The sequence below is a fragment of the Microcaecilia unicolor genome, chromosome 7, assembly GCF_901765095.1.
Source record: "Microcaecilia unicolor chromosome 7, aMicUni1.1, whole genome shotgun sequence".
NCBI classification, from domain to species: domain Eukaryota; kingdom Metazoa; phylum Chordata; class Amphibia; order Gymnophiona; family Siphonopidae; genus Microcaecilia; species Microcaecilia unicolor.
The window spans coordinates 36,424,195-36,451,327 of record NC_044037.1 but is presented as its reverse complement, the minus strand read 5'-3'; positions in this window follow the sequence as shown (position 1 = coordinate 36,451,327).

Sequence of the window (27,133 nt, the reverse complement as noted above, 5' to 3'; positions counted from 1 at the left end):
ACCCCCTTTTACCACAGCTGGTAAAAGGGAAGCCTCGCTTTCCTGCAGGAAATGGTCGTGCAGAAGTAAAGCACTTGTCGCGCAGCCATTTCAGGGGGAAGCCCTTGCCGCCACCCATTGAGATGGCGGTAAGGGCTCCCGCATTAACCCGGCTGTAACTGGGTTGTGCGCTACCTGGTCGCACTGGAAATTATGGTGCGCTAGGGGTGGGAAATACCACCGGGCTGCTGTGGTAGCCCAGCAATATTTCCTGTATAGCAAGCAGTAAGCCCGCATTGGGCTTACGACCACTTAGTAAAAGGAGTCCTAAGAGCCAAATTCTAAATAGTACCCAATTTAAAATTTAATGTTCTTAATGTGATTCTATAAGGGGCACGCATCCTTTATAGAATTGCTCCTAACTGTAGGTGCTGCAATTAGGCCTGCTATGAGTTAGGCATGATTCTATATGTACATGCATAAAATTTAGGAATGCTCCTGGAAGACCCTAGCCATGCCCCCAAATAGTTACACGCGTTAGGATTGATCTGCAGATTGTTATAGAATACAATATATGCATAAATCCAAATTAAGGCTAATTAATGCTGATAATTGGTTGTTATCACCAATTATCAACGCTGATTGGCTGGCTATTCAATTAAGTTATGCACGTTAAATTGATGCGCGGCCAATTTAACGCACATAACTCTAGACGTCATATATAGAATTTGGCCATAACTGCTCAATGTGCTTTAGTAAAAGGGCCCCTATTACAGAACAATAAAGGTTAACATATATTTGAATACTCATATGGGAAATATACCAGCAGCCTAGCAAAATATTCCAAAATTTTAAAATGTCAGCAATTTCTGGAATTCACAATTCCATCTGTATCCATCTATAGTTTTTATCATTCCTTCCAACAGGTCTTCAGCATCTCCTGACATTAACAATTACTTTTAGGCTACCCTTCATTCCTGTTGCAGGACTTCCCTACAGGCCTGCCCTGACTTGCATTTATCTCTGTAAAGAAAGGGTAACTTCAATTCACAGAATCAAACAGTGAAGATCATTGGTTATAACTCTGAAAGATTTGAAACTATTTCAGGAAACAAAAGGTATTTTGGGACTTTTCATTTGCTGCGTGTGTTCACTGGATAATGAAGTAATCTTGCCAGTAAAGTACAATTTAAGAAAATAAATTCTGAAAAAAATAAAATGGCAAATCTAAAAGCAAACCAGCACTGCTGAGCATTTCTCTTCTTGACAGCAGGCAAACATTAAGGTCAGTGAACACCCTGTTCCTCTAATTGAAATATGCTGACCTTGAGTCAGATCTTTTCTTGTGCTTTCTAGGTTTTATTTTAGACCCATCAGTGCAGGTGAGGAACTTTCATTTCTAGCACTTTTTCACTGTACCAAATGTAGGCACGGAGTTATAGCAGTTCTGTTCAAATTACACACTTCAGTTATTTGCCTAGAGGAAAAAAATATTTTCAGACAATATCATTCTACGTTGTTTAAATCACTCTGAGTATTATTGGGAAGTTTTTGTGGTATTTTCTTTTATTAAAATCATTTTTGTGGGAATCTTAAAATTCTGGAGACTAGGCCAAGACAAAGGCCATAGCTTCCATCAATTTCTAAGTGCTGGTGCTCTTAGATCTTGGAGTTATTCTTATTCTAAACAGCCTTGAGTGAATTCCTTCAAAAAGGTGGTAAATAAATCCTAATAAATAAATAACCTCCCTGTTTACTAAGCCATGCTAGTGGCTGCCACATGGAAATACCAACACAGTCCACTCAAAGTGAATGGGCTGTGTCGGCATTAGTGCACCTCAGCCACTAGCAGGGGCGTATCTGCGTGGGGCCACAGGGGCCTGGGACCTTGCAGATTTCGCACTGAACCCCCCTACCGCCTCCAACCCTCCCCGCTGTTGCCGTGGGTACCTTTGCTGGCGGGGGACCCCAACCCCCGCCAGCCGAGGTCCGCTTCCTCCTGCCGCTTTTAAGTTCTTCTTCGTCCTAGGCTCCGTCACTCCGTGCTGTTCAAAGAAGCTGGCGCTGCTACCTCAATACACTTTCCGAGTCTGATGTCAGACTCACAGAAACAGAAAGTGGATTGAGGTAGCAGCGCCAGCTTCTTTGAACAGCATGGAGTGACGGAGCCTAGGATGAAGAAGAACTTAAAAGCGGCAGGAGGAAGCGGACTTCGGCTGGTGGGGGTTGGGGTCCCCCGCCAGCAAAGGTAGGTGACGGCAGCAGGGGGGGGTCGGAAATGGCAGCGGGGGGGGGGGCTATAATGTGCCCCCTCACTCTGGCTCCGGGTCCTGCTACCGCCGACTTTCAGATACGCCCCTGGCCACTAGTGTGGATTAGTAAACAGGGGGCTAAATTTGCTGCTCAATTTTTTGCAGGTAAATTTTTGCTGGGGCAAAATGTATGAACTTTTGAAAATTCAGTCTATGCATAATGTTCTTTCTATGACTTAAACACATCAATTGAAGTGCCTCCTTACAATACACCCAAACGTCTGCATATTGTAGAATGACACTAGCTGCATTGAGGCAGGGCAGTTTTCACAGGGCTGCTTTAAGCACCTAATGGGCAAACTATTGAGGATGCTGACACCCCCTTCCCCACATTCCACTCCAGCACCTTTGCTTCCTTACCCAGTACCAACCAAGCTGCTTCCCAGTAAAAAAAAAAAAAAAAAAGAGGCATAAAGACATGATGGACCCATTATCTAGTCCATGACTTTTCTGGCCCTGCCTCTCACAAACAGGAAGTTAAGTCAAAAGAGGCGGAACAGGAAGAAGCATCAATGGTACACACTAGACACTTTCCCCCGGATTCTATAAATAGGGTCCAAAGTTGAGCATGCAAATTTGGGCATGTTTCCAAGTTGCGCATGCAATTTAATTTGCCAATAATTAGGTGCTAACAATCAATTATTGGTGTTAATTGGTAACAATTTAGATTTGCATGTGTATCTCACTAAGCACTATTCTATAAAAACGTGTGCACAAATCTTTTAGCATGTACTTGAAAAGGAGGTGTGGCCATGAGAGGGGTATGGTAGGGTCAGGGACGTTCACTAAAGATGCATGCAGTATTGAAGAATCTGGGAAATCTGCGCCTAATTTACATGTGAGAATTTACACCAGATTTCAGTAGGTATAAAATGCTCACACCTAAAATTGTGCGTGGATCCTGGTGCTATGTGATGTTCTATAAACAGCACCCAATTCGGATCACTGTTTATAGAATAGCACTCAGAGCATTTTGGGGGAGGGGGCACTCAAATTTGGACATAATATACTGAATCTAGTCCTTTACGTTATTTACATTTATTTTTCACCAGGAAACAGTAGGACTGGGGGGGATGAGGTTGTAACAACGCTTCTGGACTAGGGGAGGAGGAGAAGAGAGGAAGAAAGATGCTGGACCAGAGTAGACCCTGTGCTCAAGATCGCTTTTACTTACGGGCCCCCTGTTAAACTTATCCCGAAGCGGCTGTCCTTTCTGCCAATAGATAAAATTGGCCCTGAGTTTCAGATAGCCCATTAATGCTTATAAAACCACATTTCATCTGCCTAAATCACTTAGAAAATGGTCATCCCCATGCCCAGAAATAATGGAGATGAAAAAAATGCACCTGCTTGTCATCATCATCAACTGTTGGCTACAGTATGAAAGATGGCAGCTAACGGTATATCAATTCTTTCTTTCTTGCTCTTTGTTTTATTCTTCTTTTCAAATCATGACCATTTTTAGATACCATGTCATCTTTTCAGACTACTCTCTTTTTAGCTCATTTGCCCTTCATTGCTCCTTCGAGGAATAAATTGTCTAATTTGCCACCCAAATCTCTAAGGACATAACTAGGTCTTCTGCAGGGTTCTTCCACTTCTGATCATCTCATGCATCCTTTTGAGGAGGGATCAGTCATCCATCCCATCTGACCTTTGGAATGATTCTATGACATCAAATTCTTGTATTTTCTTAATGGGCTCCTTATTGAAAGTGCAAGATACTGACAAGATACCTGAGTTCCATTGCCTTTTGCTTAGCAGAAACACGAACCGCTAGGATTAAAAAAGGGCGCATTTTTCAGAAGATGTTTTTCAATATTTTTTCACATTTTAAAATAAAGCAGATCAATGTTTGTATGTCAACTTAAAGCCAATCACCTGTAGTGATCAGAAGGAATTATGCTGTCAAACATGGGCTGACCTCATGTCATGAGACATTGGCAATGATAATCAGTTGCCTTGGGTGATAACCTATGTGTCTAGCGTAATACAGAAAGATGTGCAAGATCGGTTTTGTTTGGAAGTCAGTTTTCCTGTGAATTATACTAATCTGTATAATTCATAATGGAAAGCAAATAAAGTGTCATGTTATTACAAATCATGAACAGTTTTGTTTGTGCTATCGCTAGTAAATTATATATTGTTTGTCCTGTCATGCTTAGGCTGTCTCGAAAGCAACTGAAAACAAAATAAAACACAGCTTCAGCTACTTTCTCTTGCCTGAGTTACAACTAAGGGAAAATATGACTCAGATTTAACACCTTGTCAGCTTTTTGAAGGTTATTTTACTTGTCATTATTTAAATTGTTATGAAACCAAGAATATATGCTGAGGGATCTAGAGAAACGCTCGGTAGTTCTGTCTTTGAGGGCTTTAAACCGGCTTATCATGCTGTAGAAATATTCATAGCAGATATTCAATAATCAGACAGAATTGTGGCTCTCAAGGACCAGCGTTTTGCAGCATAAATCTGAAGACCCAATTAATTCAGAAATACGAGTTTATTCAATTGTCTTTCTATTAACTCTTACCAGTGATGGTAAAGGGGAACTATGGGCCAGATGCACTAAACTTAACGAGCCAGTAACGTGGGTTTTAAACTGGTTCTAGCCAGTTTAACATGCAAGTAGTAAACAGGGACATGCACAAAAGGGCATTGTCCTGTCACGGTAGCAGCTAACGAAAATGGAATGCAGATTAGCAAATTAGTATTATATTGTGTATAAATCGTATTATAATGAGATGCACTACCGTTTTCCGATTGCCTAACCATGGAAAACCTAACGGGAGGTCTGCACCTCTTGTTGGGGCTGCTGCGAGGGAATTGGAAGGGAAAAAAAAAACATCCAAGTGCTTGTCAGGGACGTCCAAGTGCCTAATACGAGCTGGACGTCTTCCTGCAGCTTTTGTGAGTGTGGGCATCCTTCTTGGACGTGTTTTTTTTTACCTGCCTGAACTGACCACAACCACAGTTCTCTGAACAGTCCCCTCCAAGGTTGTTTTCAGCTTGCGCCCCCCCCCCCCCCACACACACACACAGGATCGGGATGTTTGAGGATGTCCAAATCAAAATTTTTTTTATTTGTAATTTTAATGAATTTTACAAGAAACACTTGTACAGAAAAGGAGTATTACCATACCATACAAGAAAATATTTTATAAAGAAAATCTATTAAATGATAATTACTGCTAAAGTCCACAATTATAGGCAAGGCACTATTCAAAAATTGGTTAACATAGGAAAAAGTGAATAGAACATATTCCCACTTATCCCATCACGGAGTAGATACTAATGGAGGAAGCACCAGAGAGTTGACGGCTGGTTCTTATCTGGAGTCCAGGAATTTTGCTAATTGATCACTCTCAAAGAAAACATATTTAATAGATTGAAATTTAACAACACATTTACAAGGAAAATTAAGCCAGAAAATTCCCCCCTGTGACAATACACGATCACGAAGTTTCAAAAAAGACTGACGTCTTTTCTGAGTTTGTCTAGGAATATCAGGAAATACTTTGACTTTTCAATTCAGAAAGACTTCATGTCTATGTTTAAAGAAAGTTTTCAAGATCCAGTCCCGATCTGGCTGTAGAACAAAGTCTATAATGAATGTAGCAGGTTGTACTCCACATAGTTCATCTTCAATTGTTTGTGATAAATTCAATTTTAGCTCCTCAAATGGGGTTTCCATAGATGGTATTATGCGCTCACTTGGTTTCTTAACATAGGGAGCCAAATAATAAATCCTTGCTACAGGTGGAAACAATTGTGCAGTAATTTTTAATACTTCAGAAAGATATCTTTTAAATGTTATTAAAGGAGCCACTGCTGGAACTTTAGGAAAATTTATAAATCTCAATGTTATCACCTTTGTAAATTTTCTAAAGTTTCTATTTTCCTATATAAATATACATTTTCTTTTATTAAAGTTATTTGACTCTCTTTAATTTGATTTGTTTCAAGTATAATTGTTTGTTCAAAAGTTTTAGTTTGTTCCAACTGTTTTTCCAAGTCTGCCATTTTAGCTTGATTTGATTGAGTAACTTTAACTAATTTCTGGGTTAAAGAATCTTCTAAACATTCCAAAGCATCCCAAATTTTTTCTAGGGTTATTTTCTCCGTTTTTTAGGAAATAATTTCAATGTTACCTCTTCCTGAGCTCCTTTCTTAGAGCCAGTCTTGCTCTCCTGTGATTCAACTCCTGCTCCTTCGGTATTCTCAGCAGTAACCACCAGCACTGCTGCACTCGGCGTTCTGCTAGCAGAGTCTGCCCCTGCTCCCAGATCAGACATCTCCTCATTGGGTCTAGTCAATCCAGGGCTCTGGTCTGCCAGCATTGCCGGCATCGAAGGAGGACTCCGTTCCTCTGGGCTCAGAGTGGTCTCTCCCTCAGGCAGGTAGGTCAGTTCTCCTCTCATCGATCCCTCCTGCAGCAAGGGTTGCTGCCCAGTCAATTCTACTCTGGGAACAGTGAAATGGTCCATCGGTCCCAATTCCTGTCTTGCAGAGGGAGCAGGGTAAGCCCTCTGTTTGCCCCTTCTCTTGGGCATGGAAATGTATTTTTTTAAGGAAAAAAAAACAGTAAGAGGGAGTTGAGTGAGGAGCTGTTTCACACACATCCTATTCAGACGCCATCTTGCTAAATTTTTGGACGTCCCTCCCTCCAGGTCTCTCTCAGCCAATCACAGCGCATTTAGCTGGATTGACTGAGAGAGACCAGGAGGGAGGGACGTGTTTCGGCCGTTAGGCCTGCATCAGAAGTCTATAAAACACATATATACAAATAAACGTTAAATAAAAACAAACCATATGTAGTCAAAGAATCAAATGCTAAAAAGCTAAAACAATGTAAAATATTGCAAAATAAAAACTAATGAAATATTCAAAAACATATTCGAAAACGTATATAAATGGACAGTTAAAGAACAAATAAAAGTATGTATACATCAGTTGAAAAATACAAGCCATGTCCCAATTATATTTGCTATATTGTAAAAGGCAGTAAATACATTCCAATTATAAACGTATGAGTGATTAGAAATTTAGGGGCCCTTTTTCAAAGGCACAGGAGGGCTAAAGCACGGGTAGTGTGCGCCAAATCAGCACTACTGCTGGGATAGCCCGCGCACCTGGTGTTAATTCTGTTTGGTGCACACCGAATCCCATGGTAGAAAATAGAAAAATATTTTCTACCGGAGGGGCATTCCCAGTGGTAATTGGCAGCGCGGCCATGTTGGTGCGCGCTGCATGGTTACCGCATGGGTAGTGTGTGAGCCCTTACCGCTAAGTCAATGGCTGCCATTAAGGTCTCAGACTGTAAATAGGCAAGCGTAAGTTTTAATTTTGGAGCACCCCAATTCCAGGCTAATTAAAAAAATGCCCTTGTTCCCAGCCACTGTAAAAAGTTGCCCAGTGAATGGCCAAAATACGGGCTACGTTTTACTACGGCTTTGTAAATAGACCCCTTAAAAACTACTGTTGCTGCCATTGAGGCAAATTTCTACTTTAAAAGTTCAGTTTAATAAATCCCTGCACTACAATAAATTACAAGAGAATTATCTCAGATGTGAATTTAGGGACCCTTTTACTAGAGCGTGTAGGCACCTATGTGCATCCAATGCACATCAAATTGGAACTACCACCCGGCTTCCGCGTGCCCCAGGCAGTAATTCCATTTTTGATGCACATCCAAAGCACACGGTAGAAAATATTTTCTATTTCCTACCATGTGGCCCTTACCCGACGGTAATTGGCAGTTTACACACACACATGATGATTACCACCCAGTTAGCGTTGAAGACCTTACTGCTAACTCAATGAGTGGCGGTAAAGTCTCAGGATGAAAATGGATGTGCGCTGCCACAAAAAAGGCCTTTTTTCCAGACGCGCTGAAAAATGGACCTATTGCCCCCCTCTTCTCTTCTTTTTTTTTCTTCTCCCTTTTCTCCCCTTTTTCTTTCCCCCCCCCCCCCACCTTTTTTCCCTCCTTCTTTTTTCTTTTTTTCATTTTATTTTTGTTTTATTCTAAATATATATCCATTTTTATTCTTTATTCTATTTCACATTTTTTCATTTTTCAGCTCTTAGTTTCAATTTTCACTCATTTACCGGGAATTTGTTTTCCTCATTTTTGACCCTAGTCTTATTAATAAATCCTTATTCATGGACTCAAAATGATCATCCCCCTCCCTTTCTCCCTCTTTTTTTTTCAAAGTTTTTATAGGTTTCATCACATTTTCACTAAGACATATCCCTCAGAGAAGACAAACAGACATGTATGATATGCATAGGTTTATCAGTATTATGTGCACAGAGACACATAAATGCATTTAAGCGTATAGATTTTTACAAAAAGATTATTGTCTATGTACTATATATAGAATACATTTTTAAAATATTGTGCAGATATATTATATTTAGTTACATGCCTTGTATGTTCCATCTCTATTTATGTATTTTTTTTATTTTTTATCTATCTGTAATTAACTGTGCACATCTTTTTTATGCAATACTAACACTCTACGATTGACACAAGAGTACTTTACATACAATTTTGTCGGATAGTCAATAAACAAAATTATTGGACAGACTCAGTAAATGGTGCTGAAAAGTAGGTGCCAGGAATAATTCACAGCTCTATTCTATAAAAGGAACTCCGGGCTGAGGTCTCTTTACAGAACTGCGCTCAACTTTGGGCGTGAGGACTTACACTGACTGAAACCTGCTGTAAATCCTGGTAAATCCTGTGTGTAATTCTTTGGAACGCCCCTGACCCACCCATGCCCCTCCAATAGCCAAGCCCCCTTTTGGATTGCATGCGAGAGGATATAGATCTTGATAGAATCGCATGCATCCAGATCCATGCGCAAATCCAAATTAGAGTCGATTAACATCAATAATTGATTGCTAGCCAATTATTGATTATTAATGGCACATTAACTAATTTATTTGCATGCATTTCTCAGGAACAAGCGCAATTTTGGACACCCACATTTGGGAGTCAGTTATAGTATCTGGGGTAAAACACTAAGGGGCCCTTTTACTAAGCCACGAGAGGCACCTACGTGCGGCCCAACGCGCGTCAATTTTGAGTTACTGCCCGGCTACTGTGTGGCCCTTGCGGTAATTTCATTTTTGATGCGCGTCCGCTACGTGTGCCGGAAACTATTTTTATTTTCTGGCGCATGGGCGGTAATCGGTCGGTAATCGGCATTTTACACGCGTAGACCATTACCGTCTGGTTACCACATGAGACCTTACCGCTAGGTCAATGGCTGGTGGTAAGGTTTCAGACCCAAAATGGACGCGCAGCAATTTTCATTTTGTCGCATGCCCATTTTTGGCAAAAATTTAAAAAAGACATTTTTTACACGTGCGCTGAAAAATGATTCTGCATGCACCCAAACACACACATCTACACTACCACAGGCCATTTTTCATCACGCCTTAGTAAAAGGGCCCCTAAAATATTCAAAAACAGAACATATAGCATGGTATCCTAATTATAAAATTAGCAAAATAGACTTTGAAACATCGTTAGACGTCAAGAGCCAAATTCTATATAAGGTGCCTAAAAAATGCATGCAATAAACATTTCTGCCTAAGCATCTTCTATAAGCGGAGCCTAGCTTTAGGCACAGATTGTAAAATACACTTAGTTGATATCACAGCGCCTAAAAGTAGGTGCATCTATCTACACCAACAAAAATGTGGCATAATTCCCTGCGCATAGTTTATGCGCCTTGGGCCATATTCTATAACTGCACACGTAAATTTCAGCATACCCACAAAACACCCATTTCCATGCCCATAGCCACATCCCTTTTGAAGTGCGCACATTAGAATTTTCACACAGTACGTTACTGAATATGCTCAGTGAGTTGTATGCATAAATTCTAATTATTGCCAATTAGTGCTCATTATTGCTTGTTAAGTGCTGTTATCAACGCTGATTAGCATGTTAAGCCAATTACGTTATACGCATTGTTATGGAATGCGCTTACATTTCAGCATGGAATGCCAGGTGCGCTACATAGGATCCGGGGGCAAACGGAAGAAGTGGAACATATAACTAATGTTTTTCAGACACCTTTTCCTTCTGCTCAAAGCAGGCGTATTTTCTGCAACCTACTCATTCTGTTTAGATTTACACTGGCCCTTTATACTAAACCAACTAAAACAACAGTGACATGAGGACACTATGAATTTCTATTTTCCCGAGTGCTCTTTCTCCTCTTCTCTCTTTAATACAGCAGTCTTTTATCTAAAGCTGCCAGCCTCACTCAACAGGTAATCAATTTACCAATTAATCATAAACACATTTACAGCTGCTTTCTGGATAGGGAGAAGCAGGGTATTGTTCAGATTCCAGCACATATACTTTCCACAATATACATTGGAAACCGAAAATAGCTGTCATTACCATGACCAATTTTCGCCTATCCTTTGCTACTTTCACTTGTAGACCAAATCTGAAAACTTCCTTGAGGCCAAATGAAGGTCAGAAACCAGGCTAAGCACTGGAGCAGACGAAAAATGCAGACATAACAAGATTTTTAGTATTATATTATTATTTGCAAAAAATAATTATTGATAAATGGTCTTGTTTCAGTGGTGGGAAAATTAACGGAAGCCTTACTGAAGGAAATAATAATATAATGGGTTGCAGGATCCAAGATAGCATGGTTTCACCCATGGCTGCTTGTGCCAAGCAAACTTAAGGGCCCATTCAGAGAGCGGCAGTAATCCCAACACGGGCTTATTACTCACTCTTCTGGGACTACCACTGGTCCAATGCAGCCACCCCCCGGAAATGGCTTGTGTGTCAATAACCTGGCAGTAATTGGGCATCACCACAAGCTGCACAGTTACCGATGGGTTAGCACAGGAGCCCTTATCACCACCTCAATGGGTGGCGGTAAGGGTTCCCCACTGCATGGTCATGCAGTAAGAGTAATCTCACTGCGTGATCATTTTTTTTGGGGGGGGGAGGCTTTTACTGGCTGCAGAAAAAACAGCCCTGGTGCATGGGAAAAATGGCCCCCACCGCTAGCGCAGGGCCCTTTTTCCCACAGCTTGGTAAAAGGACCCCTTAGGGCCCTGTTTGCTAAACTACACTGTAGGCGAGCTAGCATTTTTAGCATGCACTAAAAATTAGCAAACGCTAACACTAGAGACACCTATACATTCTTATGGATGTCTCTAGCAGTAGCACGCAGTAAAAATGCTAGCGCACCTTCGTAAACAGGGCTCTTAAGTTTTTTCAGTTGGGTGATTAGAGAATTCAATCAATGTGCCAAGCTTTTCATATGGTCCCAGAAACAGGAGTTTGCACTCTGTTCTTTGGGCAACTGGAAGTTTAAAGTGCACGCAAATCATTTGTATGCATGTATACTAGGGAAGGGCAACCAGAAAATGTTTGTTTCATATTGTTCCCCATTCATTTCTAGGAATGTCCGTTTTATTCATTTTCTTTTGGCCATTATTTTTGTCATTGCAGCAAAGTTATTGAGTGCATACTGTTTTAAAAGAGGGCACACACCCCCTGATACTGTAAAGGTTGCCAAAAATTGCATGCACAAATACAGGTGCATTCCCAATTTACACACAAAATTTAGTTGAACAGCCCAATTAGTGCCAATAATTGGCTATTTAACAAGCAATTATTGACACTAATTAAATTTAATTGGAACCAATCCCCCAGATTCCATACAGCGCAACTTAAGTAGTGCATGCAAATACAGACATATTCTGTATTTGCACATGCAACTTAATTCGTTAACAAACCAATCAGCACTAATAACTGTTACCTAACAAGCAATTATTGACACTAATTGGCATCAATTACAATTTACGTGCAGAACTGTCTAAGGATATTCTTAAACGTGAATGACATAAATTCTAAGTTGAATACTTGAAAATGGGACATGGCCATGAGCGTGAAATGGGCGGGTTGTGGGCATTTCTCAAATCCATGCACATTGTTATAGAATACACCCAGTCCTCGCCTAATTTAGGCATCAGAATTTATGCGAAACGCCAAATTTTACTTGGCATAACTGCTTGCAACTTAATTTAGTCATGTGGATGGTTGTTCAACATACTCTATAAACTGTGCAGAAATTTAGACATTCTATAAAGTATGACTAAATTTATATAATATACTTAGGCGTATTTCATATATATATATATAGAGAGAGAGAATCTAATCCAGTGCATGTAAAGTTAGGTGTGGGATCCACCTAAAATGTACATACTGTCAAAAAAAAGGGGGGCATGGAAATGGAAGGGTCATGAGTGTTTTGGGGTGGAATGGGGGGCATGACTTCAATTTACACATTCAACCATTCAAAGAAATTTGAAAATTTAGTTTGTGGGTGTCTCCTCCGTGGTTTACTAAAGATTCCAATAGAGAAATCTATAATGACCAATTACATAAATGGGAACCTCAAAGCTCCAGATAGGGAAAATACCATTGTATTGACAAAACCATTATCTGCTTAGGAGTCCATTATTATCATTGGTTCCTGTGAGGAGCAAAGAAGAAAAAATAATGAAATGCATAAAACTCACTATACATGAGAAAACGCGAATGATTTAAAAAAACTCCTTTATCCCTTCCTTATCACCTAGTGAGAGACACCAAACTAAAACAGACTGAACCCGACTCAAATGTATAACGCTAACTGCACGGACAACCCCAGAATAATGGTGCTCTACACATTAATTTAGGCACAGGCATTTGCACCACATTTTCATTAGTACAAATGGCCATTCCTAAATTTACACGCAACTTTCCACTTAAGCATATAGTCTATAAACCATGCTGAAATTTAGGTGCAGCATATAGAATACTTACTGCATAAACATTTTTGTTTCAGTGTTGATTTTTTAGGTGCCACTTATAGAATTTACCCCATTATGTGCAAACAGGGCACACACATTATGCCCCGGATTCTATATAGTATGCCTAGAGTTCCGCACCAAAATCCAAGCAAATTCTATAGCAACAAATGTAACTTAATTGGCTTAACAAGCCAATCAGTGTTGTTAAAAGCACTTAACAAGCAATAATGAGCACTAATTGGCAATAATTAGAATTTACATGCTCAATTCCCTAAGCTTATTCCATAATGCACTGCACCTACGTTTTAAAGCACAGAGGCAAAAAGGGGCATGATTATGGGTGGGGAAATTGACATTTTATGGGCATTCCAAAATTTACGCACATTGTTATAGAATATGACCCTCTGTGACTAGATCTATGCGCTGGGATTTATGCCATATTTTCATTGGTGTAAATGGATGTTCATAGGTTTAGGCACTAGCATATCGACTAAGCATATTCTATATACTGTGCCTAAATCTAGGTGCTGCTTATAGAATACGCTTTTTAAGTCCCATATATAGAATCTGGCCCTATGTGTACATATGCAGAGGTTTGCACTTGTGCAATGAGTGGCGTCTTTGTAAATAATGTGCACTCTCGCTTAAGAGTGTGTACTATCAGTAAATGATAAAATATTAATTTAATTTTTTTTTCTGAAGGTGTTCATTTGATAACCACATACAATGACATGGAATACATCATTGGCATTCACCGTTTTGTTGTAAATGAATACCCATCTATAATGTATACCTCTAAATTAACACCTGTGCAATCAGTTGCAATTTTTAAGTTCTTGTGCACAATGTGGATCTTAAAGAACAAATTTGTCAAACAAATAAAAAAATGGGAAAATATAGATTAAACAAGTATTAATCAAACATTTTTCTTTTGTTGTCATGCAAACCCATTAATAAACTGTGCAGCCTTGGGTTGAGTGTCAAGATGGTGGACTGGATTAATAATTGAAACAATAACAGATGACAGAGGGAACTGGTAAATGTAACTCAGTCCAAGAAAGGTGATTAGTGGAATGTTTCAGAGATGGGCCCTGTTAACTAGCAGAAGTTTTCACACTTGAATAAAAGGTTGTCCTGTGCCCTTAAGTCAGTTTTTATGATAAAAAAAAACTAGTCAGACAAGTTTTAATGCACAATATCACAGTAACATAACAGATGAGGGCAGATAAAGACCTTTAAGGTTCATCCAGAAAACCCAACAAGATAACTCATAGCATATGATATGATACATACTTGATCCTGATCTGTCGTGGGCACAGGCTATAGAAGGCTGTCTGGCACTGGCTTTCTTTTCAACTACTGGAGTTACTGTCAAAACTCACTACAGCCTAACCAGACCAGTCTAACCATAATCGGGAAACAGAGTGTAGACATATGCCAGACAATAGCCTTACTTCTCAACTACGGAATTTGCTGTCTAATTTTGATTCCATTCACTTTCCATAAAGGAAACCTTTGTGTTATCCAATGCATTTTTGAAAACTGTTAATTGCTTTGGTCTCCACCACCTCCCGGGGCATTTCTGTCATTGATCACTATCTCTGTGATCAAGTACATAAGTACATATGTATTGCCATACTGGGAAAGACCAAAGGTCCATCAAGCCCAGCATTCTGTTTCCAACAGTGGCCAATCCAGGTCACAAATACCTGGCAAGATCCCAAAAAAGTACAAAACATTTTATACTGCTTATCCAAGAAATAGTGGATTTTCCCCAAGTCCAATTTAATAATGGTCTATGGGCTTTTCCTTTAGAAACCCGTCCAAACCTTTTTAAAACTCCGCTAAGCTAACTGCCTTTACCACATTCTCTGGTAATGAATTCCAGAGTTTAATTACATGTTGAGTGAAGAAATATTTTCTCAGATTCGTTTTGAATTTACTACTTTGTAGCTTCATCACATGCCCCCTAGTCCTAGTATTTTTGGAAAGCGGAAACAGACAAATCACATCTATCTATCCATTCAACTCCACTCATTATTTTATAGACCTGTATCATATCTCCCCTCAGCCACATTTTCTCCAAGCTGAAGAGCCCTAGCCACTTTAGCCTTTCCTCATAGGGAAGTCATCCCATCCCCTTTATCATTTTTTGTCGCCCTTCTCTGCACCTTTTCTAATTCCACTATATCTTTTTTGAGATGCGGCGACCAGAATTGAACACAATATTTGAGGTGCGGTCCCACCACGGAGCGATACAAAGGCATTATAACATCCTCATTTTTGTTTTCCATTCCTTTCCTAATAATACCTAACATTCTATTTGCTTTCTTAGTCGCAGCAGCACACTGAGCAGAAGGTTTCAACGTATCATCAACAACGACACCTAGATCTCTTTCTTGGTCCGTGACTCCTAACGTGGAACCTTGCATGACGTAGCTATAATTTGGGTTCCTCTTTCTCACATGCATCACTTTGCACTTGCTCACATTAAACGTCATCTGCCATTTAGACGCCCAGTCTCCCAGTAACGTAAGGTCCTCTTGTAATTTTTCACAATCCTCCCGTGATTTAATGACTTTGAATAACTTTGTGTCATCAGCAAATTTAATTAACTCACTAGTTACTCCCATCTCTAGGTCATTTATAAATATGTTAAAAAGCATCAGTCCCAGCACAGACCCCTGAGGAACCCCACTAACTACCCTTCTCCATTGAGAATACTGACCATTTAACTTGACTCTCTGTTTTCTATCTTTCAACCAGTTTTTAATCAACAATAGAACACTACTTCCTATCCCATGATTCTCCAATTTCCTCTGGAGTCTTTCATGAGGTACTTTGTCAAACATCTTCTGAAAATCCAGATACACAACATCATCCAGCTCACCTTTATCCACATGTTTGTTCACCCCTTCAAAGAAATGTAGTAGATTGATGAGGAAAGATTTCCCTTCACTAAATCCATGTTAACTTTGTCTCATTAATCCATGCTTTTGAATATGCTCTGTAATTTTGTTCTTAATAATAGTCTCTACCATTTTGCCCGGCACCGACATCAGACTCGCCAGTCTATAATTTCCTGTATCTCCTCTGGAACCATTTAAAAAAATCGGTGTTACATTGGCCACCCTCCAATCTTCCGGTACCACGCTTGATTTTAAGGATAAATTACATATTACTAACAATAGCTCTGCAAGCTCATTTTTCAGTTCTATCAGTACTCTGGGATGAATACCATCCGGTCCAGGAGATTTGCTACTCTTCAGTTTGTAGAACTGCCCCATTACATCCTCCAGGTTTACAGAGAATTCATTCAGTTTCTCCAACTAGTCAGCTTCGAATACCATTTCTGGCACCAGAATCCCACCCAAATCTTCCTCGGTGAAGACTGAAGCAAAGAATTCATTTAATCTCTTCGCTATGGCTTTGTCTTCCCTGATTGCCCCTTTTGCTCCTCAGTCATCTAGCAATCCAACCGATTCTGTTGCCGGCTTCCTGCTTTTAATATACCTAAAAAAAAATTTACTATGTGTTTTTGCCTCCAACGCAATCTTTTTTTCGAAATCCCTCTTAGCCTTCCTTATCAGCGCTTTGCATTTGACTTGACATTCCTTATGCTGTTTCTTATTATTTTCAGTTGATTACTTCTTCCATTTTCTGAAGGATTTTCTTTTAGCTCTAATAGCGTCCTCACATTTTAACCACGCGGGCTGTCGTTTGGTCTTCTGTCCTCCTTTTTTAATACGCAGAATATATTTGGCCTGGGCTTCCAGGATGGTGTTTTGAACAGCATCCATGCCTGATGTAAATTTTTGACCCTCGCAGTCACTCCTCTAAGTTTTTTTTCACCGTTCTTCTCATTTTATCATAGTCTCCCTTTTTAAAGTTAAACACTATTGAATTTGATTTCCTATGTATACTTACTTCAAAGCTAATATCAAATCCGATCATATTATGATCACTGTTATCAAGCAGCCCCAGCAATATTATTTCCTGATGTTACTCCTAGGTCAACTCATCTGCAACCTCAGGGGTCCTTTTACTAAGGTATGCTGAAAAATGGCCTGCACTGTTGTGGGGATATGTATTGGACTCACACAGGTCTATTTTTCAGCGCATCTGCAATAAAGGCCTTTTTTTGGACGAAAAGGGATATGTGGTAAAATAAAAGTTGGTATGCATCCATTTTGGGCCTGAGAGCTTACCACCATCCATTGACTTAGCAGTAAGGTCTCACGCATTAACCAGGCAGTAATCGTCAGTGCCACGCAGTAGAAAAAAGAACCATTTTCTGCTGCGTGTATCGAACACACATAAAAATGGAATTACTGCCTGGGACTCACGGTAGCTAGGAGGTAGTTCCAAATTGACATGCATTGGAGAAACGTAGGCACCTACGCGCCTTAGTAAAAGGGCTCCTCAATAAATGTCCTCTACTTCTACTGCTTCCCCTTCTCTGGAAAAGAAAACTTTCCCAAACAACTCAAAGCTTTTTTTCATCAAAAATATCTTCTATGAAGACTCGGTAGGGGGGAATCCAGAACAGCCAAGTAAATTAGAAAGTGCCTTGTATGCTTACTCTTCATAGCTAGTCTGAACTTAATCGCTCTATCCACAGACAGGCAAATAGACCCCTACTGAACTACTCTACCTCATTGTAAATCCCATTGATTCACCCAACCATAGGTCTCATGCATATGCAAATAACACACTCAACCTTATTGCAACTACTCTATTAATTCTGTAAACCAGATTGAAACAATATTTAGTGGAAAATGTAGGATATAAATGCAGACATAAATAACTTAAACAAATTAATTCCTTTCAAGTATTTAAATGTCATCATCATATCACCCTTAGCCCTCATTTTCTCTAGGGTTTACATGTTTAGCGCCTTCTCTAGGAAGATGCAGTACAACATCTTTTTGTTTGGGGGCAGCAGCACTGTTCCCTCTAAGCTGAGTGGAAGTTCTCCAACTGCATTGCTGCCAGTAGGTGGTGCTGTTTCATTATCACATTTTCAATAGTGAGGGACAGGCAAGCTTGTGCAGGACTCCAGGAACCTGCCTGTCCCTAGTGATTGAAAACCACAATATTGAAGCACCACCACCAATGTTTCCTCTAAGGAGTGGCCTAGTGTGTGCAATTTTTTGGTAGGGGTAAACAAACCAACCTCCACCCCTTCCTTCCAAGTGCTCCAGTTACTGATGGTGTGTGGGATAAATATTTGGTCAGATCATATCACTGGTGCCTCATCCTATTCCATGTTTTGCTCATTGGAAACTATTTTAAAGATGGTAAAAGTCATGGATTTGATATTCCACCTTTGATTATATTGCTTTATTGCTTCTGATCATTTTCATTGATCTTGGATTTTAATCGCAAATGCTCGACAGCCGTGGCCAGAAGGATGCTAGGTTGCATAGAAAGGGGTATAACCAGCAGAAGAAAGGAGGTGTTTATGCCCCCTCAACAAGTCGTTGGTGAGGCCCAGCTTGGAGTATTGTGTTCAGTTTTGCAGGCCATATCTTGCTAAAGATGTAAAAAGACGAAGCGGTGCAAAGAAAAGCTACAAAAATGGTATGGGATTTGCTTTGCAAACCATATGAGGAGAGACTTGCCTAACTGAACATGTATACCTTGGAGGAAAGGAGAAACAGGGGTAACATGATACAGATGTTCAAATATTTGAAAGGTATTAATCCGCAAACAAACCTTTTCTGGAAACGGGAAGGTGGTAGAACTAGAGGACATGAATGGAGGTTGAAGGGGGGCAGATTCAGGAGTAATGTCAGGAAGTATTTTTTCATGGAGAGGGTGGTAGAGGGAATGCCCTCCCGCGGGAGGTGGTGGAGATGAAAACGGTAATGGAATTCAAACATGCATGGGATAAACACAAAGGAATCCTGTTTAGAAGGAATGGATCTATGGAATCTTAGTGGAGACTGGGTGGCAACGCCGGTATTTGGAGAATAAAACCGGTGCAGGGCGGACTTCTACGGTCTGTGCCCTGATCGTGACTGAATAGATATGGAGGGGCTGGACTGTAAATTTTAAGGGGCTCCAATGTTAGCTTCAGAACTTTTAGTACAGGAACAGTGCTGGGCAGACTTTTACGGTCTGTGCCCTGAGAAAGGCAGGGACAAATCCAATTCGGGTATACATATAAAGTATCACATACCATGTAAAATGAGTTTTTATCTTGTTGGGCAGACTGGATGGACTGTTCAGGTCTCTATCTGCCGTCATTTACTATGTTACTATGTTTTCAAACAGCTATCAATGTGGAATTGTTGTGTTTAATATTCACAATCTCTAAAGGAGTAGGATTGTAACATACAGTCCGCTATCCTCTAGTCTAATGCAAGCATATGTGGCTTGTGGCGTGTTACTTGGAACACACTAGTATTTAATATTTGGAATGGGTTTTTTTTAATAAATGATGTTTTTAATCTTGTGAAATCTATACAGGTAGTTGTCAGGATACTACAATTTATAAAGATGGTAATTATTTAACTTGCCATTTTTAAAGGACAGAGTTCCATTGTTGTACACCAAGCTTCTTAGCTGTTATAACCCAATTGGTGAGTTTTGTCAAATCCACCATCTTTTATGATACCCTTTTTTCAGTTGCATACTAAAAGATTTGCGTGCACATCTTTTTAGAACAGTGCTTAGCAAGATATCACTTAAATTGAAATTTGTTGGCAATTAACACCAATAATTGATTATTAGCACGCAATTACTGACACTAATTGACTCACTACTCAAATTGTGCACTAAATTAAGCATGCACCCAAATTTGCATGTGCAATTTTGAGCACCATATATAGAATCCGGGGGTTAGTGCTTCCATGTTAAGCCTGCCTTATCTGGTTAGCACACATTAATCAGAACATGCTAGCTGGATAGTGCATGAACACCCACTCTCCACCAATGACACTCCTCCTCTTCAATTATATTTCTAAAAAAAATAGGTACTGTGTACTTAGGGAGCAAAAACAGACAAAATACCACAAAACATTAAAGTGTTTTGTGGTATTTTGCCTGTTTTTGCTCCCGAAGCAAAGCCCTGAGTGTTTTGGGGTAGACTGTTTTTTTCCGAATTCACTTTAGTAAAAGAGCCTCTAAGTTTTCCATTCTACTTTTCGGTGTTCTGAACTTTGGTCTGCTATTTTTTCTGTCAACGTTTTATGGAAAGTGTATGTTCTTGGATGCATTATGGGAATATGTGTTCTTGGATGCACTATATAAAGTATATGTTCTTGGATGTGCTGTGCTGTAGGAGGTATATGTTATTGGATGCATTATGGGAGGTATATGTTCATAGATGCACTATGTAAACTATATGTTATTGGATATGCTATGGGAGGTATATGTTCTTGGATGCACTGTCTCAGTTGAAAAGTTTTCGGTTTTCCTAGATTATATATGGCATTTTCTATGCTGTTGTTGTTATTATTATTCTGCTTGAGTTACTTTATTGCAGTAATTATAGCATAGTAGAAAAAAACACAGTCATTGATGGAGCAATATATTAGCCTACCAAAAATTAAATTAGTTTAAAGAAAAGAAAAAAGTAATTACACAGTGAGGCTACTTTAAAAAATATGACTAATCAAAATGAATTATTTTCTAAAATATGTTATTTAGTAGCATCGATGTAACCCATGACACTCTGTTACAGTTCTGAGGATAGTTTTCCTTCAGGTCATGTTGTTTAGTCACTTGAGTAGAGATCTAGCAACATTCAGAATTAAAGTCACAAGGAAATATTATTATACTATCCAATATGAATATGCAAAGAAAAAAAATGTTGGTTCATTTTCAGATCATTTTTGGCTTTTTTCCAAGATGTTATCACTTTTTTGTGTTTTTCAAATTTACTTTAATAAAAGCATTTAGCCTATGTTAGAACTTTTTAAGAAGGAGGAATTGACTTTACATATGAGAATACATATATTAATGCATCTTATATTTTACAACTGCTTTTATATATTACATAGTAACATAGTAGATGACGGCAGAAAAAGACCGGCACAGTCCATCTAGTCTGCCCAACAAGATAAACTCATATGTGCTACTTCTTGTGTATACCTTATCTTGATTTTCAGGACACAGACCGTAGAAGTCTTGCCCAGAACTAGCCCCATTTTCAGGACACAGACCGTAGAAGTCTTGCCCAGAACTGGCCCCACCACCCAAACACCAGCCCCGCCTCCCAATCTCGGCTAAGCTTCTGAGGATCCATTCCTTCTGCACAGGATTCCTTTATGTTTATCCCATGCATGCTTGAATTCCGCTACCGTTTTCATCACCACCTCCCGCGGGAGGGCATTCCAAGTATCTACCACTCTCTCTGTGAAAAAATACTTCCTGACATTTTTCTTGAGTCTGCCCCCTTCACTCTCATATTATGTCCTCTCGTTCTACCGCCCTCCCATCTACAGAAAAGGTTCGTTTGCGGATTAATACCTTTCAAATATTTGAACGTCTGTATCATATCACCCCTGTTTCTCCTTTCCTCCAGGGTATACATGTTCAGGTCCGCAAGTCTCTCCTCATACCTCTTGTAATGCAAATCCCACACCATTCTCGTAGCTTTTCTTTGCAGCGCTTCAATTCTTTTTACATTCTTAACAAGATACGGCCTCCAGAACTGAACACAATACTCCAGGTGGGGCCTCACCAATGACTTATACAGGGGCATCAACACCTCTTTTCTTCTGCTGGTCACACCTCTCTCTATATAGCCTAGCAACCTTCAGGCTACGGCCACCACCTTGTCACACTGTTTCGTCGTCTTCAGATCCTCAGATACTATCACCCCAAGATCCCTCTCCCTGTCCATAACTATCAGACTCTCCCCGCCTAACACATACTTCTCCCGTGGATTTCTACTCCCTAAGTGCATCACTTTGCATTTCTTTGCATTGAATTTTAATTGCCAATGCGAAGAAATGGGATGAATAATAAAATGGTCACAGTGGAGATGACCAGTTAAAAATAGGCAGCCACCAATCATGTACAGCAATATTTATTCACTTCAAAGAAGACTTGACAGGGCCATATTTTGGCTCTATGTCCTTCATCAGGAGTTTGACATCATCCAGTCGTGTAGTATAAAAAAACTCACAAGCCCTCATGAGTACAATAACTTTGCTCAACTCACAGCCGAACTGTGTCCACATCGCTGACCAATTGACTGCATACAGAACACCATGATTTAGCCCCACAAACCAAGTTGTCTCTCCACCACGTTACATACTGACTATGTGGCTGGGCCTGATGACTAACCTCTGTGATGCCCAGAGGTTGCACAGGACTCACACTAGAAACAACAAAGAGCCAGCGCAATGGAGCGAGGCTGCCGAGCTCACCGCTGCCCTCAAGCAGAGTTGGAACAATACTGCATGCATGCAAGTGGCACAGCCATCCCCAAAACTGCGGATACACAGGAGAAACCTGAGACTTATAGACTGTGGCACTGCTGCACACAGCCCTACCTCCATGGCAATCCTCACCAACCCAAAGACAGCACACCCGATGTGCACTGGCTCCAGTGGTCCTCCCCTTTTCCCTGCCTCCAGGACTTCCCCTCATATTACCTGATTCCACCCCTGCCTCCTACTCCTTATTACCCCCATCACTTCCTATGCCTAATGTAGCTTGCTTCCCCCTGTCCCCAACAATCCAATTCACCCTCTCCCTCCCAGCTGTATCCCCTGGCTGTGCTGGGCCACTGCCCGTTTGTGCATCTGCCCGCCTATAAGGCTGGGTCATTTGGCTCTGTACTGGAGACCATATCTTCAGAAAGATATAAACAAGATGGAATCAGTCCAGAGGTCAGCTATTGAAATGTTCAGTAATCTTTGCCATAAAGTGTATGGGTACAGACTTAAAGATCTCAATATGCATATCTTGGAAGAAAGACAGGAGAAGGGTGATACGATAGAGACATTTAAAAACCTCTGTTGCATAAATGCACAGGAGGCAAATATCTTTCAATTGAAAGGAAGCTCTGGAATGAGGGAGCATAAGATGAAGGTGAAAGGGGACAGACTCAGGAGGAATACAGTGGTGGAAATAAGTATTTGATCCCTTGCTGATTTTGTAAGTTTGCCCACTGACAAAGACATGAGCAGCCCATAATTGAAGGGTAGGTTATTGGTAACAGTGAGAGATAGCACATCACAAATTAAATCCGGAAAATCACATTGTGGAAAGTATATGAATTTATTTGCATTCTGCAGAGGGAAATAAGTATTTGATCCCCCACCAACCAGTAAGAGATCTGGCCCCTACAGACCAGGTAGATGCTCCAAATCAACTCGTTACCTGCATGACAGACAGCTGTCGGCAATGGTCACCTGTATGAAAGACACCTGTCCACAGACTCAGTGAATCAGTCAGACTCTAACCTCTACAAAATGGCCAAGAGCAAGGAGCTGTCTAAGGATGTCAGGGACAAGATCATACACCTGCACAAGGCTGGAATGGGCTACAAAACCATCAGTAAGACGCTGGGCGAGAAGGAGACAACTGTTGGTGCCATAGTAAGAAAATGGAAGAAGTACAAAATGACTGTCAATCGACAAAGATCTGGGGCTCCACGCAAAATCTCACCTCGTGGGGTATCCTTGATCATGAGGAAGGTTAGAAATCAGCCTACAACTACAAGGGGGGAACTTGTCAATGATCTCAAGGCAGCTGGGACCACTGTCACCACGAAAACCATTGGTAACACATTACGACATAACGGATTGCAATCCTGCAGTGCCCGCAAGGTCCCCCTGCTCCGGAAGGCACATGTGACGGCCCGTCTGAAGTTTGCCAGTGAACACCTGGATGATGCCGAGAGTGATTGGGAGAAGGTGCTGTGGTCAGATGAGACAAAAATTGAGCTCTTTGGCATGAACTCAACTCGCCGTGTTTGGAGGAAGAGAAATGCTGCCTATGACCCAAAGAACACCGTCCCCACTGTCAAGCATGGAGGTGGAAATGTTATGTTTTGGGGGTGTTTCTCTGCTAAGGGCACAGGACTACTTCACCGCATCAATGGGAGAATGGATGGGGCCATGTACCGTACAATTCTGAGTGACAACCTCCTTCCCTCCGCCAGGGCCTTAAAAATGGGTCGTGGCTGGGTCTTCCAGCACGACAATGACCCAAAACATACAGCCAAGGCAACAAAGGAGTGGCTCAGGAAGAAGCACATTAGGGTCATGGAGTGGCCTAGCCAGTCACCAGACCTTAATCCCATTGAAAACTTATGGAGGGAGCTGAAGCTGCGAGTTGCCAAGCGACAGCCCAGAACTCTTAATGATTTAGAGATGATCTGCAAAGAGGAGTGGACCAAAATTCCTCCTGACATGTGTGCAAACCTCATCATCAACTACAGAAGACATCTGACCGCTGTGCTTGCCAACAAGGGTTTTGCCACCAAGTATTAGGTCTTGTTTGCCAGAGGGATTAAATACTTTTTTCCCTCTGCAGAATGCAAATAAATTCATATACTTTCCACAATGTGATTTTCCGGATTTAATTTGTGATGTGCTATCTCTCACTGTTACCAATAACCTACCCTTCAATTATGGGCTGCTCATGTCTTTGTCAGTGGGCAAACTTACAAAATCAGCAAGGGATCAAATACTTATTTCCACCACTGTACTTCTTCATAGAAAGGGTTGTGGATTTGTGGGATGGCTTCCTGATGGAGGTGGTGGAGACTGTATCTGAATTCAAGGAAGTTTGGGACAAGTACATAGGATCTCTAAGGGAGAAGAAGGGTTAGCAAATGGCATGGATGGGCAGACTGGATAGGCCATATTGTCTATCTGCCTTCATTTTTTATATTTCAAGGTGCTGGCATATAACTAGTTATCTTTTTGACCTTAGAAACATAACCAAGTATTATTCTGTCGCTGACACAGTGATTGGTTTCCCTTGCCAATTTGCCATTTGGGGGGGCACAACAATCAATGGGGGATTAAGGGGGCAATGCCTCCCTCCCTCCAATTTTTCCAGTGGAATGCTATAGTGCTGCTCAATAGCATCTATTTAAGAAACCCTAAACATGCTTGGTAGCTGGTGTAACTACTGATATTGATCTATTAGGAAATAAACATGTATGAACTTGCTACACCTTTGACTCACCAAAACCACATCCAGATCCATGTTTCGCTTACATGCTGTTTCAAGGTAGTCTCCAGCACTTCTAAAATGGCTTCTAAAATGAAGATTAAGGATAAGAATACTTGTGAAAAAGCAAAAATTAATATAAATAATATAAGTGACTACTATAATGAAAAAATGAGTAAAAATTATAAAATTGGATTGACGAGGATTGCGGTACTGCCTCTAGAAGTATGCTTGGCTCATAAAAATCATTTAGCCAATATGGAGGCAGGTTCACTGATCTGAAGGATCCTATTACAGCCCTCTGATCACTTGGACCCCTGTGATATAATAAGGATGTATATGTTGTGAAGTTGAGTATATTAAGAATGGAAAGACCATTTTTAGAGCAGCTGGAAAATAGCCAATTTTCATTTTTTTTTTCTATTGATGGCCACATGCTAATGTTACTATTAGCAAGCGGCCATTAAAAAGAATTGCCACGTGAGCACTTACTGCCACCCATTTTTTTAGGTGGTAAAGGAGGTATTCCTGTGCTAACCAGTTAATGCATTCTAATGTAGATGTGCTAAATGATTAGTGCAGGAATGCCCACTCTTCACCCACCTGACACATCCCTTCAAATTTTGTTTAGCACGCAGTAACTGATTGGCAGTGGTGTTCCTAGGGGGGCTGACACCCGGGGCGGATCGCTGATGCGCCCCACCCCCCTGGTGCAGCGCAACCCCTCCCCCGGCAAAAAGACACCCCCACCCCGGCGAAAGAACCCCCCCGGGTGCACGCCGCTGGGGGGGTGCCGCGCGCCAGTCAGCTTCCTTCGTTTCCATGCTCCCTCTGCCCCGGAACCGGTTGCTTCCTGTTCCAGGGCAGAGGGAGCATGGAAACAAAGGAAGCTGACCAGCACGCGGCACCCCCCCCCCCAGCGGTGTGCACCCGGGGTGGACCACCCCCACCGCCCCCTCTTGGTACGCCACTGCTGATTGGTGCAGGAATTCCTCCTCTCTGCCCACCTGACATGCTCCTTTAAATAATTTTTAGCTCGCAATTAGACAGTGTACATTTGACAGTTACCACAGGACATCTGAGCGTGCCCAGCAGTATGTCATTTTAGGCTGCATTAGACACGTATTAGTGCCTAACACAGCTCTGTAAAAGGTCCCCATAGAAATACCTGAGGATCAGAACAGTTTCAGCGAATGAATGATGACAGTCCAAATTAGTTAATCTATATTCAGATTCAACTTTGAATAAAAGAGAATGGATGTACCGTGACATCTGCAATATAGTTTTACTTATTATTCATACCGTGCATCTACGATACCTCAGTGGAGGAGACTCTCTTTTTGAAGTCAGAAAGGTCAAAGACTTTCTGGATTCTTAGATGGGTCATTTGATTGACCTATATTATTGATCATTGGATGCAGTATTGCTATGTGCTGGTCTTGGAAATAACTGATAAATGCCAAGTGCTGAGGCTTAGGAAATCGATGATTCATCTATTAAAGTCTACGTACATAACATGTTGCCTTCATTTTCAAAGAGAAACTACACTTCCTTTTAGAAGTATTTGATTTGTTTTGTTTAAAGCCTGGCTCTGCAAGAACTCAAGTCAGAAAGGAGAAATTATATCAATTTATCATGCTGACAATTCTGCTACACATAGGAATGTGTTTACTGAAATGAATATTGCAGAAAAATATCAGAGGCATCTTTAAGGTTTCCAAGTAATTTCATTCTTAGCAGTTCTGAGGAAAGGAAGAATAGATAAGGGATACCCTATTGAGTTTGATCTTTGTCTCCTGATTCTTCTTGTCTAGCTATTCTGTTTCCTGATATTTATCCTGAAGTTAAG